This window comes from Phaenicophaeus curvirostris, chromosome 9 (genome assembly GCF_032191515.1).
Source record: "Phaenicophaeus curvirostris isolate KB17595 chromosome 9, BPBGC_Pcur_1.0, whole genome shotgun sequence".
In the NCBI taxonomy this organism is placed as follows: Eukaryota; Metazoa; Chordata; class Aves; order Cuculiformes; family Cuculidae; genus Phaenicophaeus; species Phaenicophaeus curvirostris.
Genome location: NC_091400.1, coordinates 34010340 through 34026086, shown reverse-complemented (window position 1 = coordinate 34026086; position 15747 = coordinate 34010340).

The following is a 15747-nucleotide window of genomic DNA, read 5'->3' as shown; positions in this document are numbered from 1 at the left end:
GAGGGTGTCTGCCTTGAGGACCTGTGCCTGCTGCTGTCTGGCTCTTGGCCTCTCTGGGGGCTGTGAGCCCATGTCCAGCAGTGAGTCAGGGCTCAGTCGTCCATCCGGCTTACAGCATCCCCCAGAGTTGGTCCAACCTTTGTCCTCACTCCCACAGGTCCTTTCACAAAGACCGTCCCGTAGGAGTGAGTGGCACAGGGTCCAACCTCACATCTGTGTGTGCAGGCACTGGCCTGCAAATCCCAGGGTGGGACAGGGGAAGGAGAGGGTCATGGTGCAACAACATAGAGCAGCAGGGCTGGATGCGTGGCAGCAGGAGCTCTTCTCCTCCACAAAGCCCTGGCTGCGCACCTTGGAATTGCTGCGTAGCTTCGTGCTGTGCTTTGACAAGAGGAGACTGCTAAAACTAGGTGGGAATGCAGGGGACCATGACAGAAAAGATCAGAGGGTGTGAGGAAAGGGTCAGTGAGTTTCCCACCATTAAATTAGGTGTAAAGGTGGTGAAGAAGAACTTAAGAATGGTGGTGTTATCTCGCTCAGTCTGCTGCCAGGAGGCAGCCAGGCAGGGCGGGATCTCCTGGGCACGTGCCAACACCACCCTGGGGAGCAAGAGTATCCAAGAGCATCCCTCAGCCTGTTTGTCTCTTTGCATTTTATCCTTGGAGAATCCTGGCAGCAGTGAAAGTGCTGCTTAAACCATGCAATTAACAGGGCTGATTGACTGCCCTCATTTACCTCGTTGCAGATGCTGCATCATGGTACACACTTTAGTTTGCTATAGTTTAGAAATGCTTGCTCTCTCTTCAGAGCCATCTACTTCAGTGGAGTGCAATCAAAAAGTTAGATGTTACTTGCTAAAATACATCACCAGACTTTGAAGAAGTATAAATAATGAGATCCTGAGCTAAAATACATCACCAGACTTTGAAGAAGTATAAGTAATGAGATCCTGGGCAGTTTGAATTGCTTTCCTCTGAGTATAGGTTCACATAAGAGTGGAACTAAATATTTTTTTGGTGTAGCAATTTAATTAGATCTGATTAAAGTAAACATGTCCTGAAGGTTTAAATATGATAGTGGCACTGCATTTTAAATGTCATTCTGTTTAAATAATGTCTTCTTTGCTTGAATAGGATAACTACTCACCCGAAACACAGAGGTGAAACTTTAGTTAATAATAAAACTCCCACCAACTTCAATAGAGCTATATTTCACCTTGATTATACTCATAATTACACTTTCACAGTTTGATTAAAGAAGTGACTGTATCCCTCTTGGAGGGGATATAGATTGTTGTACACCTCCTACGAATAAACTGGGAACGGAGGACTGTTGGCAAGCAGCACATGAGCCTGGGCTCAGGAATGATGTGATTTGCCCTTCCAGTGAAATGATGGAGCTACCTTGTCCCTGGATGTGACAGGAGCACTGAGAGTTGCCACATGGGCCCTTGCCAAAGAAGATACTGTTAGATTAGCCTGGAGCAGTGGTTGCCAGTTCCTGTGGGCTGGCTGTTCCTGTGTTCGTCTGAAGTAACTGAGGAAAACAGACTGATGCTGAGTAGGCTTAAATAAGCTGCACAAGACCTAACCTCCACTCAAAAAGTATACAGGGGCTTCCCAGGCTGAAAAATGTTGAAAACAACTGTCCTTGATGAACGGATAGTGTTCAGTAGCCAAGGACCGGTTTGGCTAACCCCAGGACATACTTTACAAATAGCATCTGTTTCTGCAAACCTGCTGTTTAAAAAATCTGTTGCTGAAGTCGAATCAATGCTCTTCCACTTGTATACAACTCTGATATCCAGTTCTTGGGTGTGTATTTCCTCTGGACATCCCGGAGGATATGTCTGGCTCCACTGTTTGTGAGCTGAAGTTGGTAACGTGACTTTGGAGCGTACACCGCCGTCTGCATACATAGAATCATAGAATCACCAGGTTGGAAGAGACCCACCGGATCATCGAGTCCAACCATTCCTATCAAACACTAAACCATGCCCCTTAGCACCTCGTCCACCCGTGCCTTAAACCCCTCCAGGGAAGGTGACTCAACCCCCTCCCTGGGCAGCCTGTTCCAGTGCCCAAAGACCCTTTCTGTGAAGAATTTTTTCCTAATGTAATTTTTTCCTAATGTAAATGACTGTGTGCAAGCAGCAGGTGTGTGTTGCTGCTCGGCCCCATGCCTGGCAACTCCTTCACACAGTGGAAGGGCACTGGAGCTCAGGTTGGACATAAGCGTTGAGTGCTCCTCAGCACATCAGTTCAATGCTCTCTGCTTTTTACCTCTTTACCTGGAAAAAGGAGGTGTAAACCATTCTGCTTTGGAAAGGTGCCTGGGCATTAAAGCTGTGAGTCTGTATTAAACTGGTTGTTATTAATCCCTAGGTCTAGATGGGAAATGCCAACGATATGTTCATATCTCCTCTGTTCAGGTCTGAACTAAGCCCACCAAAGAAGATTAACTACCAAGGACTTTCGAGGGTTGGGTCTAGGACTTTCATGACTTTTATGAATTTCTAGCCTATATGCAGCACCTGAGAGATATTTACGTAGCCTGAAATAACCAGCTCGTGATATATCACTTTGTGACTCTGTGGTACTCTGCGACTCACAGGAAGGAGGGTAGATGTCACCAAACGTACACCAAAGCAGTCATGGTGCAATGGTACCTCACTGGAAGCAAATACAATTTAACTGATGGATTAAGACATGCAGGTCTCCATGCCAGGTAAAAATAATGGCCATACACATTTCTAGTGGATTTATGTAAGGAGAGCTTGGGTTGGTGCCTTCCACAGACTTCCTAACTGCGCTCTTAACAACAACAACAACATTAAAAAAAAAAAGAGTGAGAGCAAATACTGACCTCCAGATGACCCAGCTTTGAATCTGGGTGATTTGCAGTCCCACAGGCAATTTGCTTGCTCAGGAGTTAGATTTAATGGGAAGGAACAAGCAAAGACAATAAAATATTGTCCCAACCTTGCAAACTGAATCAGTCAAGTCCCGTTCTGTTAAAATCAGCAGCAGGTGGGGGTCAGACTTACCCTTGCCCTGATAACCCGTATTCTTTCAGGCTGAGAATGCAGCAGAAAACAAAGGAAGGGCTGCAAAGGGCTGCCCAGCAGATTTCAGGTAAGCTTGGCTGCTAGGGAAGCACCGAGCTAGAATATGATTTTTCAGCAAAGGTTCCACATCTAACTATTTCAATGATATTAAAAAAATGTTTTCAAAGGATACCATTACAGAGAGCCAGCCCTCTGGGAAGAGCTGGCTGCTCATTTTAGCACCCAAAAATGCAGAGTAAGCATTCTGTAGATCTAGCTCTGTTTTTGGCTCCTGAACTATTTTAAAAGCCAAACCCTTTTTTTTTTTTTCATATAAACACCAAACTGCCTGATGTCAAGTCAGGTTTGCAAGATAAGATAAGAATGCTTTAGTGAGTAATAGGTGGAGGAGCATTTATGGAAACTAACTTATGGAAATAGATAGCATCAAGGTGGTTTTATGTGGTGCTGCGTATAGCAGAGGTGGATAAAGAGTGTACATATATATAATTTTCAGAGCTCTGCAAGAAGAATAGGAGTGGAATGCCAGGGGGTTCCCACACCGTCCTTGTCGCCACCAGGAACCCCATGCCACAAGTCTGGAAGCTGGCGGGGTACAGCAGTGTGGGCTTAGCATGTCAGAGGCAAGCTCAGAGGGCGGTGAGAAGAATGGAGGGAATGTGATAAGGCCGGGAGAGGATTTGAGGAGGGAACAGGAAGGAATGAGCAAGGAAAAGGAGGGGATGGAAGGAGGCCAGGAGTACCCCTTTCCAGAGTCTTCTGGTTTCCCCATACTGGAGGCAAGTTTAGGTCTCTCAGCTGAAATAGCAGTTCCTCATACAGCTGAAGCAGATGCCATGACTAGTGCCCCTTCAGACACTGTCAATGACAGGCGTGAGGAATGGCACAGCGCCAGCAGCTGCTCATCCTGGCCCCCAGTAACCCTAGAAATAGCAAGCCTTTGTTGTCATTGTCCTCGTGTTTGTAGATGACTTGGCCTAAGCAAAGATGATAGCCAGAGTGAATCTGTATGCTGCTGTGGATGTTCCTGTGAAAACAGTACAGGTCTGCAGGATCATACATTAGAGATTTTTACTTTTTTTTAACAGGGAGCTTTTGCTTTTTGCGAAGGTGGACCAGCACCATTCCACAACACAGGGAAAAGATCAGGGGACCACCAGTGGTTACGCTGCCAGCCCCAGGAAGCTGCTGAGCTGTGTGCTGTCACCACGCACTGGATGCCGAAGTCAGACTGGCCATGAAGGTGCAGAGCTGTTCCCCATCAGATCTGGTGTAATGTTTCTGGCTCCAGCACTAATCCAAGTGTCTGCACATTCTTATCAGCAAGCCTCGCAGGTAATGTTACATGTTTATCCATTTGAAATAGAAATATTTCTTAACTCTAAACCTCCCTGGCCTCTCTTTTCAAATGCTAGTCTCTCTTGCTGGCCAACAGATTGATATATTTAAATGTAACATTCCTGACTATAAAAATTCATGCCTGCAATGGCTCGCAACCATCGGAATTCAGAAAAAAAAGACAATTATAGAATCAGGTTGAAAAAGGCCTTTGAGATCATCAACTCTAACCATACCTCTTCATGTCCCCAAGCACCTCATCTACCCACCTTTTAAACGCCTCCAGGGATGGGGACTCAACTACCACCCTGGGCAGCCTCTGCCAGTGCTTTGAGAGCCCTTTCTGTGAAGAAATTTCTCCTAATGTCCAATCTAAACTTCTCCTGATGCAGCTTAAGGCCATTAGAGAAAATCTATCATAATGCAAATGTACAAGTGAGTCTGTAACTCACTTGCTATCCCCAAGCATACAAACTAATGATCTGGTAGTTTTGAGGTATGAACACAACCCAAACCCTATACCTGAACACCTGGATCTTTACAGAGATTTAACACAAATTTGGATTGGGTAGCTCACAAACTTTCAGAAAGCTCTAGGAGAAGCAGAGGTGATTTTAAAGCTATGGGTGGAGTAACGCAGTGGGATATAAGACAGACAAAGCTAGACAGGCTAGGCAGCTCTAGTTAGCACCTGACTGTGACTGGTTTTTAGAGGATTCTTTGGCATAGATCCTAAACTTGTTGGATCATTGATCAGTTTTAACTCTCAGTTGCTTGCAAACAATCATAAATTAAGCTGAAAACACAAGAAGGATGGTGCTCTGCAGATATCCCAGCCTCTTGGAGCAGACCAGACTTCACTGCTGGCATGGAAAATACTGCGTGGAAAGGACTGTGGTGAGGAAAAGATTTCACAACATTAGCAGTATCCAAAGGGAGGATGAGGTAGAGCTCTTGATAATTAATGTGAGGTTTGGTACTAGCAGGTCTAAATATCTGAGATAAAAGTTGTGATTTCATCCTGGTATTTTGGTGAAGACGTGGCCTACCAAGTGTGCTGTGGTCACCCTGCTTTCTCCTCACAAAAAAAGGAGTAGTCTCCCCTCCAGTGCTATCGGGGTGCTGGCCTCTTGCAAGGGAGCGTGTTACAGCTCTATTCTCTCTCCAACCCAGCAGCCAGCCAGCAGATGGGCCTCCTCATCCTCCCAGTGTTGCACCTCAGGTGGCTCTCCCTGTATTGAGTAGTCACACCTTGGGCAACCTCTTCCTCTTCAAAACCCTCCTCCTTTTCCCCAGCCATGCTCTCTGCTCTTCTGTCTCACTGACAGAAGTTTAAGTCTGTGTCAGCTGGGTCTCCAAACGTCACAGCTCTCTGAGAAGCAGGCAGATCAATTCTGTTCATGCTGCAGTCAAGGGCCAAGCAGCTGGATCTTGGTGGGATATTTTGGTCTCCTCTTAGTCAGCCAATATGCTGGTGAAAAGGATGTGTAGTTGGTGCACTGTTGTTTTGAGTTGGAGGAGAAAATGGCAAGGTGCTTGTGTTAATTAGTATGCAACCGCATTTGGCAGAGGCTGAGGCCTCCACAGAGTATTTGTTGCTAGAGGGCATGAAAATAAACCTGTTGAGTGGGATAGACAAGGTTCAGAGATAGTATCAGGAAGCAGGATTTACACTGAGATGATACAGAAATCAGTGTGATGTTCTTGGGTGAAAAATCTCTTAAAAGCAAGTGGCGATGTCTATGAATTACATCTCCCTTTTCACCCTTTTCACTTGGGCACTGAAGTCAGCTGGCACTAGAAAATGATTGCCTGTTCTAGGCAGGAAAATGCAACTGTGATTGCTGGTGACTGAGAGCTCTGGTAAGAAATATCCTAGAACTAGGAAGCAACAACTTGTCTCTAGTGGTGTTTCACTATAGATCTCAATGAGACTTGCAGCAGAAGTTATTTTCACTTTTTTGCGGGGAATACAGAGTTCAAGTACCTGAGGCACAGAGAAAGGGGAGGAGTCAGTCGCAGAAAATCTGCTTAAAATGTTACCCTTTTTAGGGACGCGTGATAATTAAAGCAAATACACAGTGAGCCTTTGGCTGGAATGAGATCTCAATAAACTAAAATCAAGGTACCTGTAATTCATTGCTTCTATTTTGTGACAGTCATTTGAGTATAAGAGCAAACCCTGCATGGAAATGGGGATTTTATTTCCTGTCCACTTCTTTACAGCAGGTGAAAACCAGAGTTTCCAATAAAAAAAATGCACACGTGGCAATGGCTCTAACTCCCTGTGCCCTCAGGTTGTTCTTCATCTGCTAGGAACCTCTGCCTCAGTCAGTCTTGAGGGCATAATCAATGTTTGTATTGATGTTCTCATGGGTCTCAGGGGAAATGAAGTGTCACTTAAGCTTCTTTCCCCACAAATCTTTGGTTTTCCCTCCACCACCCTAAGAAAACCCTCCAGCATTGTACACAATAGATCGTTAAACCTAAATTGATGCCTTCGGTATTACTGGAATACAAGTAAAGAATATTTCAACACAGCATTAAAAATACATCGTCTTCACTGTGGCATTGTACAGGAACCAACACGGTTTCTTATTTTGCCCGCCTATGGAAGGGGACTGTCATTTTCATGGCTAAAATATTTCTCCACTGGGTGGAAATAATTACAAATGGAACAAACCAAAACATTTTGATTAAATACAGGGCTGGTCTGGTTTTTTTCCAGTAAATATTTGATGTTTTCAATTCTCTTCCCCTCTCCTGAGGATAATATAATGTATGGTTACAGTTCACCTTCCATCTCAGAAGATCCCAGATTGCATAGAGATCACTGTCACTGAAATGTTGGTACCCATGAGGCAAGCACTATTAACAAATTTATCCACATGGGGTAACATAGGGCAGGTGAGCCATCTTCCAGGGAGCAGGGGAGATTTCAAGAGAGACTCCAGTTCATAACTCTCGCCAAACCCAGGCGTTAACTCTGAAATGTTAGATCTGGCTACCCCATGGCTGAGGAATGAAAACCAGCAGCTATCTGGATTCCAGGGATGATGCTTTTAATAGCTATGATGAAAAGAAGTCGCACCAGCTTTGATCTTGGATCTCCTACACAGAATTAAAGGGGTAGCTGAGTTTGGGCCTGAAGCACAAGCATTTAGGGGAGCAGCAGGGGAAGTTTACAAAGTCTTCATCAGAATTTATGAAGCGATGATAAAGCAAAGATAACTATCTTTTATCATTGTAATCAATTTCTTTTAACTGAGAGTGCTTCAAGGTCCCTGCAGGATCACAGCAAAGACACTGGCACACTTGCAGTGCTCCCTGTGTGGTGCTGCTTTGTTTGGGTTGAAGAGGTGACACTCTGCCCTGGATGAACCTTGTAAATAAGAATGGAGCAAGAATTTGCCCAGGGAGGTGGTTGAGTCACCTTCCCTGGAGGTGTTTAAGGCATGGGTGGACAAGGTGCTGAGGGATATGGTTTAGTGTTTGATAGGAACGGTTGGACTTGATGATCCAGTGGGTCTCTTCCAACCTGGTTATTCTATGATTCTATGATTCTAAGAAGATAATCATTTGAGCAGATCCAAACGCTTTCCTCATTCCTCCGGCTTTCCCCAGTTTTGATGTGATTGGTTCATATACCTGCCCATTTCCTTGGGATACGAGCAGCTGCCAGAAGCCTCTCTGGCTGTTGTCAGCCTAGCTCAAGACACCCTTGCAGGCACGCTTTCCATACAGATACGGCACACGATCTTTACCCTCTCAGAGCAAGGAATCATATTTCCCCCATCCCCACCCTCTGGTTAAGAAAAGGCAAACATATCATAAAGGTATTACAATAAGTCTGTAGAGATGTCTTTGCAGCCTCTCTCTCCTCCCCAAACTGGAATGTGCCTAAGCTCTTTTTGGTCTGCTTATTTCTTTTTTTCTGGCAGGCCTTGGGGGAAGCAGTTAATACTTTTATTTGGCAAATATTATTTATGGAATTAGAATGCCAGGAACATGCCTTGACAAATAGTCCGCGCAATAAATTGTGAGCCCTCCTATCTGGCACCTAATTATATTAGCCCACAATGCTCAGATTTCTTTGGCTTTTTGCTGTAAGACAGATCTACTGATCCTGGGTTGTTTCCATGTGAGCAGAGTACTGTAATGACAGATAGCTGCAATCATATGAGTTGCATGCTACCGTTGTTTACAGTATGTGGTGATTCCTGCTTAGGTCCCAGGACCAGTGTTTGGTGTTTCATGAAGAGAGAAAGGTCAGTGCTAGCCCTGAAGTACTTGAGTTACACGGCACAGCACCTTAGGATGCTACAGGCTTGCCCCACAAAGGGTGAGCTCGCTTGATCTACAGTGGACCATGTCTTACCTAGCACCACTCCATTCTGTGAGGTCTGTATTAATTAGATGCATCTACAGGTCCTAATGAGAGCTCTGTTTATATACTAAGGCTGAAAAGCCGGTTCATACCAGAGAGGCATCTGTAGACATACTTTTTATCAAAACTACCTAAAACCCTTCCTTTGGATGAAAACTCCTGCCTTTGTTGCTTCTTCAAGATCAAGACCACAGCATAAAATTTTCTGAGAGAAGTTGGGTGTGTTTGGTTTCTTCTCATACCTAAAAGAAAGAGGGAAAGGCTGCACTTTCACACCTTTATAGCCCTTTCATTCCCTGTAAATATGGAAGAATTTATAAATTAGGTAGATTTTGGCCTCAGTGTAACAGTGTTAGAAGAAATGCCTCACTCCCAGTCAAGATTTTGAGACAAAATAGAAAACAGTGTATCCAGCTGAAACCATAGGGCAGGAATTGATCTGAGAGAGAATTTTGTCTGAGTGCAAGTAGTAACATCCCTATTGTTCAGTGAATCCTATGTGAGCCTTAATTACTTTAGGTACATGAAAATTCCAGGTTTACATTTAAATCCAAGTGCAATATTCCCACCAGCACAGGACCTGAAGTTTATCCTGCTTTGTTTCCACACGTAATCAGCACCATAAGGCTTTCTGTGACTTGGGGTTTAAAAAAGAAGAGCATTACTAGACCACCACTTATGATGGCTTGTTTTCTGCTCATCGTTTATGTTGAGTCATTCATTCTTGGGCTGTGCAGTCTGACTGGATCGCAGCAGAAGCTTTCATAAATAGCAGATTAGAAAAGCTCTGGGGTGAAATCCTGGGAATTTTGACAGAATTTGGCAAGGAGAGGATATTTGCTGACATGGCAAAATACTCAGTGGGTTTGCTGAGGCTGGGATTCTCTCCAGGTACCGCTGGACATCTCACTGGCCATCTCAGCCCCTGTACAAGGTTCTGCCTGCAGCTGCACCTGAATCACTGCATCTCTTGGTTTGTTTTCAAGGAAGGCTCAGTGTTGGGTCCAGTTCTGTTCAACATCTTTTATCAATGACCTGGAGGAAGGGATTGAGTGTACCCTTCATAAGTTTGTGGATGACACTAAGTTGAATGGAAATGTTGATTTGCTTGAGGGTAGGGAGGCTCTACAGAGGGATCTGAACAGGCTGGATTGATGGGCTGTGAGAAGTGGGATGAGGCTTACAAGGCCAAGTGTTGCACTTGAGACACAACGCAGTGATCCAGGCTTGGGGAAGAGCGGCTGGAAAGCTGCCTGGCAGAGAAGAACCTGTGGGTGTTGGCTGATAGCAGCTGAACATGAGCCAGCCCTGTGCCGAGGTGGTCAAGAAAGCCAATAGCATCTTGGCTTGTACCAGAAACAGCGTGGCCAGTAAAACCAGAGAAGAGCTTGTGCCCCTATACTCAGCACTGGTGAGGCCGCACCTCAAATCCTGGGTTCAGTTTTGGGCCCCTCACTACAAGAAAGACATTGAGGTCCTGGAGCATATACAGAGAAGAGCAAAGAAGCTGGTGAAGGGGCTGGAGAACAAGTCTCATGAGGAGCAGCTGAGGGAACTGGGGTTATTTAGTCTGGAGGAGGTTGAGGGGACACCTTATCACTGCCTACAACTACCTAAAAGGAGGTTGTGGAGAAGCTGGTGTTGGTCTCTTCTCCCAAGTGACAGGTAATAGAACAAGAGGGAATGGCTTCAAGTTGTACCAGGGCAGGTTCAGACTGGACATCAGGAAAAACATTTTCCACCAAAAGGGTTAATGGGCACTGGAACAGGCTGCCTAGGGAGGTGGTTGAGTCACCTTCCCTGGAGATATTTAAAAGACAGGTAGATGAGGTGCTTAGGAATCTGGTTTAGTAGTGAAAAGGTATGGTGTGACTTGATGATCTCAAAGGTCTTTTCCAACCTAATGATTCTACGATTCTAGACCAGTGTTTTCTGAATGCTGTCTGAAAGGATGGGATTTTCTGACTTCAGATATGACAAGATGCTAAAGCACGCAGAAGGGATTCTCCTGTAAACAATCTCTTAAAATTCATTTTAAGAGGAGAAAGGGATGAGGGGAGGAAAACCAAAATACTCAGAGATGCTGACTTGCATTCTACAGTCATCCTCCCTCCTTAGTGATTAATCATCTCCCCCTTCGAGCCCAACAGACCAGCTACTCACATTCCTCATTCTCTTCATTGCTGGCAAGATATTTTATTTTTGGCACGCCTTTTTCTAGGATTCAAAATACCTTTGTGCTGTGGTGAGAGTGAGGGAGGGGAGTTTCACTTCTCAGCAGATATGCTAAAAGCATGTATTACCCCACCCAGGTTGCAGGGAGCCATTTGCGGGTGAACGATCCCACAGCTCTGGCACATGCTGGACTTAGCAGGCTGGAGATTCTGGGTCTGTATATATTGCAGCCTGATGCTGGAGATCAAGATTCTCTTGTAGGATGCCAGTCCCTTCTGAGTCATGACAAAACCGCTTAGGCAGGAATCAGAAGAAATGAGTATTACAAATGAGTTGATAACTTCCCTTTACTGTCTGCATGTTGTGAGCTAAGTGAATTCAGGGTCCTGTGTTACAAAACGTAAGGTCATCACATTTGTAAGTACAGTTGTAGGCAAAACACATACAGTGTAGGTTCCTCTGAAGACAACTTAAATTTTTAAAGAAAGGGTTGACTGTGCAGTCAGAAAGGATTCTTAATGGGACCTACAGGTCCTTTTCCACTATGGTTCTGGTGCAGTTCAAGAGGCCTTCAAGAAGGCAGTGTGACTGGGAATCTAGACCTCCTCACCGCTAGGGTTAAACCATAGTCTTGACAATAATGCAGTATTTCCTGTTATTTGTAATGACAATTAAATGCGTAAAAAACATTTACTTGGTGATAAAGCTTGTAGCTAGTCCAGTTATGAAGGTATTACAAAACCACAACATTTATCATCTCCTGCAAACTAGCTGTCATGCAGTGTGGCAGAATCACAGTGACAAAAGCCACAAAAGAAGGAACTGATGTAGTATCCATGGGCAGTGTTCTGTGAACACTGTGCTGCTTCGACCGCACTCTTACACGTTGTCAGTACTGGGATTTGTCTGTACATAGAATCATAGAATGCTTTGAGTTGGAAGGGACCTTAAAGATCATCTAATTCCAACACTCCTGCCATGGGCAGGAACACCTCCCACTAGATCAGGCTGCCCAACGCCCATCCAACCTGGCCTTGAACACCTCCAGGAATGGGGCAGCCAGAACTTCCCTGGGAAACCTGGGCCAGTGCTTCCCCACCCTCATTGTGAAGAATTTCCTCTTCATGGCCAGCCTAAATCTTCCCCTCTCCACTTTATAGCCATGCCCCCTAGTCCTGTCACTCCATGCCTTTGTAAAATATCTCTCCCCAGCCTTCTTGCAGCCCCCTTCAGGTACTGGTACTTATGTATCTCCCCCTGCTGTGCTCCCAACCTGTAGTAAGATCTCAACATGCAGTTTGCTACTCAGAGATATTTGTGTTCTCCCTTTGCCTGCCAGAAAAAAATTCCACAAGAGTTTTCCTTTAGTATAACTTAGAGGTGATTGTCTCACGTGACACTCAAAGTGTAATGATTCCTGGCTGGAATTGACTCTGACCGTAAGGAGAAGCAAGGAGTTGGCACGTTCAAATGTAGGTGAGGACTCTAAGCCCACACATCTGTTGATTGCTTAGCAGCACACGCAAAGCTGCACGCAGTGATGAGCTTTTCCAGATCCATTAGAAACAGTCTGTGAATTCCCAGCATCCAGTGGGTCACAGGCTGCAGTCAGGCACGCTGTGACTCCCAGGCTTCCCAGGCCGACTGGGAGGAGAGCTGCGCAGGCAGCAAGCTGCAGCACAGCAGGATTTCTGTGTTCTCCCTCTATGCCTCAGCTGTAACATTTTCATTTCTTGCAGCTAGAAGCAAAGAGGTGTTTTAGGGACCAGGAACTTTGTCCAACAGGGCTGGCTGCCTTCCAGTGTTTGGAGCCACTTTGCACACCTGGAGTGCCTGGAAATGAAGCCGTAAGCTCTGATCCTGGTACATATTAATGTTAAGTGATTGCAGCCCGTAGTTTTGCATCAGAAGGTTATCGGGGTGAGTGTTGTTTCTCATTACGTGTGAAGTTGGTGCCTGTGTGAATGCACAGCCACAGATCATTGCAGAGCCAAACAATTATGTACTGAGAAACTAGAAGAGCATTTTGTTACAGTTGCCCAAATGTAAGCCAGGAAACACATTGCTGACTGAACTCTGAGCCTGAAAGATTTGGACCAGGTGATGAAATGGATAAAACTGTCATTTCTCAGCAGATGTCATATTCTCAGTTATGACCTGGCCCTCAAGAGAACTGCTTACCTGCTGAAGTGTAACACTGTGCTATCAATTCTTTTCCCTGACAACTCTAATCCTGCTCTGTCTTGTTTGAGCTGCACACTGCAGCAGGAGCAGGAAAACCGAGAGCTGTATGCAAAAAAACCCACACCTTGGGATGTTAATGTATGGAATGGTGGGTGGTGTTATTTAGATGTCTTTGCAAACAAACAAATATGGGTGATTAAAGCTGAACGGCCATAGAGGTTTCTGCCTCCTGCTGCACACTCCACCCTTTTCTTGGCAGTTATGGGGATTTCAGATTGCCTAAAAGGCTAGGTTGGAACTGGGTGTCTCAGAAGCTGCTTCATCAGTGGCTCAGCTGCTGCTGACGGACACATAGCAAATCTGGAGGCTTTGACACAGTATCTCACAGTATCCTACTTAAGAAACTGGCTACCGCTGCCCTGGATAGATGCACCCTCTGCTGAGTCAATGGTTGGCCCCAAAGAGGAGTGGTGAATGGGGTTAAATCGAGCTGGAGGCAGTCAAAAGTGGTGTCCCCAAGGCTCAGTGCTGAGTCCAGTTCTGTTCAATGTCTTTATCAACAACTTGGATAAAAGGATGGAACGCACCCTCAGCAAGTTTGCAGACAACACGAAACGGGGAGGAAGTGTCGATCTGCTAGAGGGTGGGGAGGCTCTACAGAGGGATCTGGACAGGCTGGATCGATGGGCTGAGGCCAGTGGAATGAGGTTTAACAAGGCCAAGTACAGAGTCCTGCACTTTGGACACAGCAACCCCATGCAGTGCTCCAGGCTTGTGGAAGAGTGGCTGGAAAGCTGCCTGGCAGAGAAGGACCTGGAGGTGTTAGACAACAATCGACTGAACGTGAGTCAACAGTGTGCTCAAGTGGCCAAGAAAGACAACAGCATCTTGGCTTGTATGAGAAACAGTGTGACCAGCAGGAGCAGGGAGGTGATTCTGCCCCTGTACTCGGCACTGGTGAGGCTGCACCTCGAATCCTGTGTTCAGTTTTGGGCCCCTTGCTACAAGACAGACATTAAGGTCCCAGAGTGTGTCCAGAGAGGAGCAATGAAGCTGGGGAAGGGGCTGCAGAACAAGTCTTACAAGGAGCAGCTGAGGGAACTGGGGTTGTTTAGTCTGGAGCTTAATCTCCTTTTGGTTGTGGGGAGACTTTATCACTTTCTACAACTACCTGAAAGGAGGTTGTAGAGAGGTTGGTGTTGGCCTCTTCTCCCAAGTGATAGGTGACAGGACGAGGGGGAATGGCCTCAAGCTGTGTCAGGGGAAGTTTAGATTGGACATCAAGAAAAACTTCTTCACAGAAAGGGCTCTCAAGCACTGGCAGAGGCTGCCCAGGGAGGTAGTTGAGTCCCCATCCCTGGAGATATTTAAAAGGTGGATAGATGAGGTGCTTAGGGACATGATTTAGTAGTTGACAGGTACGGTTGGAGTTGATGACCTCTAGATTCTTTTCCAACCTAATGATTCTATGATTCTATAATTAAACTTGAAGGCAAAAGCAGTTTATTTGGAGACTGTGCAGCCATCTAGCGTTATGTATATATATATAGCAAGCTGGTTACCTTCCGAGACTCTGAATCACTTCAGTGCTTTTTTCCTACACATCTCCCAGCTGGATGTTTAACTCTAAGGTTACAGGAGATTTTAGTTCATCTAGCCAACCCACTGATCCTGATGATCTCTGAAATTTTTGACCACCTGAAGGTTGTGCTTGTGGATGGTGGAAAGGATCCTGATACTGTATTTGTTCCGGCCGTAGCAAATTTCATAGAATCATAGAATAACCAGGTTGGAAGAAACCCACCAGATCATCGAGTCCAACCATTCCTATCAAACACTAAACCATGCCCCTTAGCACCTCGTCCACCCGTGCCCTAAACCCCTCCAGGGAAGGTGACTCAACCACCTCCCTGGGCAGCCTCTGCCACTGCCCAATGACCCTTTCTGTGAAGAATTTTTTCCTAATGTCCAGCCTGACCCTCCCCTGGCGGAGTTTGAGGCCATTCCCTCTTGTCCTGTCCCCTGTCACTTGGGAGAAGAGCCCAGCTCCCTCCTCTCCACAACCTCCTTTCAGGTAGTTGTAGAGAGCAATGAGGTCTCCCCTCAGCCTCCTCTTCTCCAGGCTAAACAACCCCAAATTTCATGATGCTCCCAGCCGAACCAGTAACAACCTACAAAGATTTAGTCAAAAATGCAGCCTGGCTATCTCCAGGGGAGAAGCCCAGATTGTATTTTTGTGTATTATGTGGAGTGTGTCCAGAGAAGAGCAACGAAGCTGGGGAAGGGGCTGGAGAACAAGTCTTACAAGGAGTGACTGAGGGAGCTGGGGGTGTTTAGCCTGGAGAAGAGGAGGCTGAGGGGAGACCTCATTGCTCTCTACAACTACCTGGAAGGAGATTGTGGAGAGGAGCGAGCTGGGCTCTTCTCTCAAGGGACAGGACAAGAGGGAATGGCCTCAAGCTGCACCAGGGGAAGTTTAGATTGGACATGGTTGGATTTAGATTGGCAATGGTTGGATTCGATGATCCAGTGGGTCTTTTCTATGCCTCCGCGACTCCCGCGAAGCCACAGCAATGGCGCCCTGAGGCAAACGTCC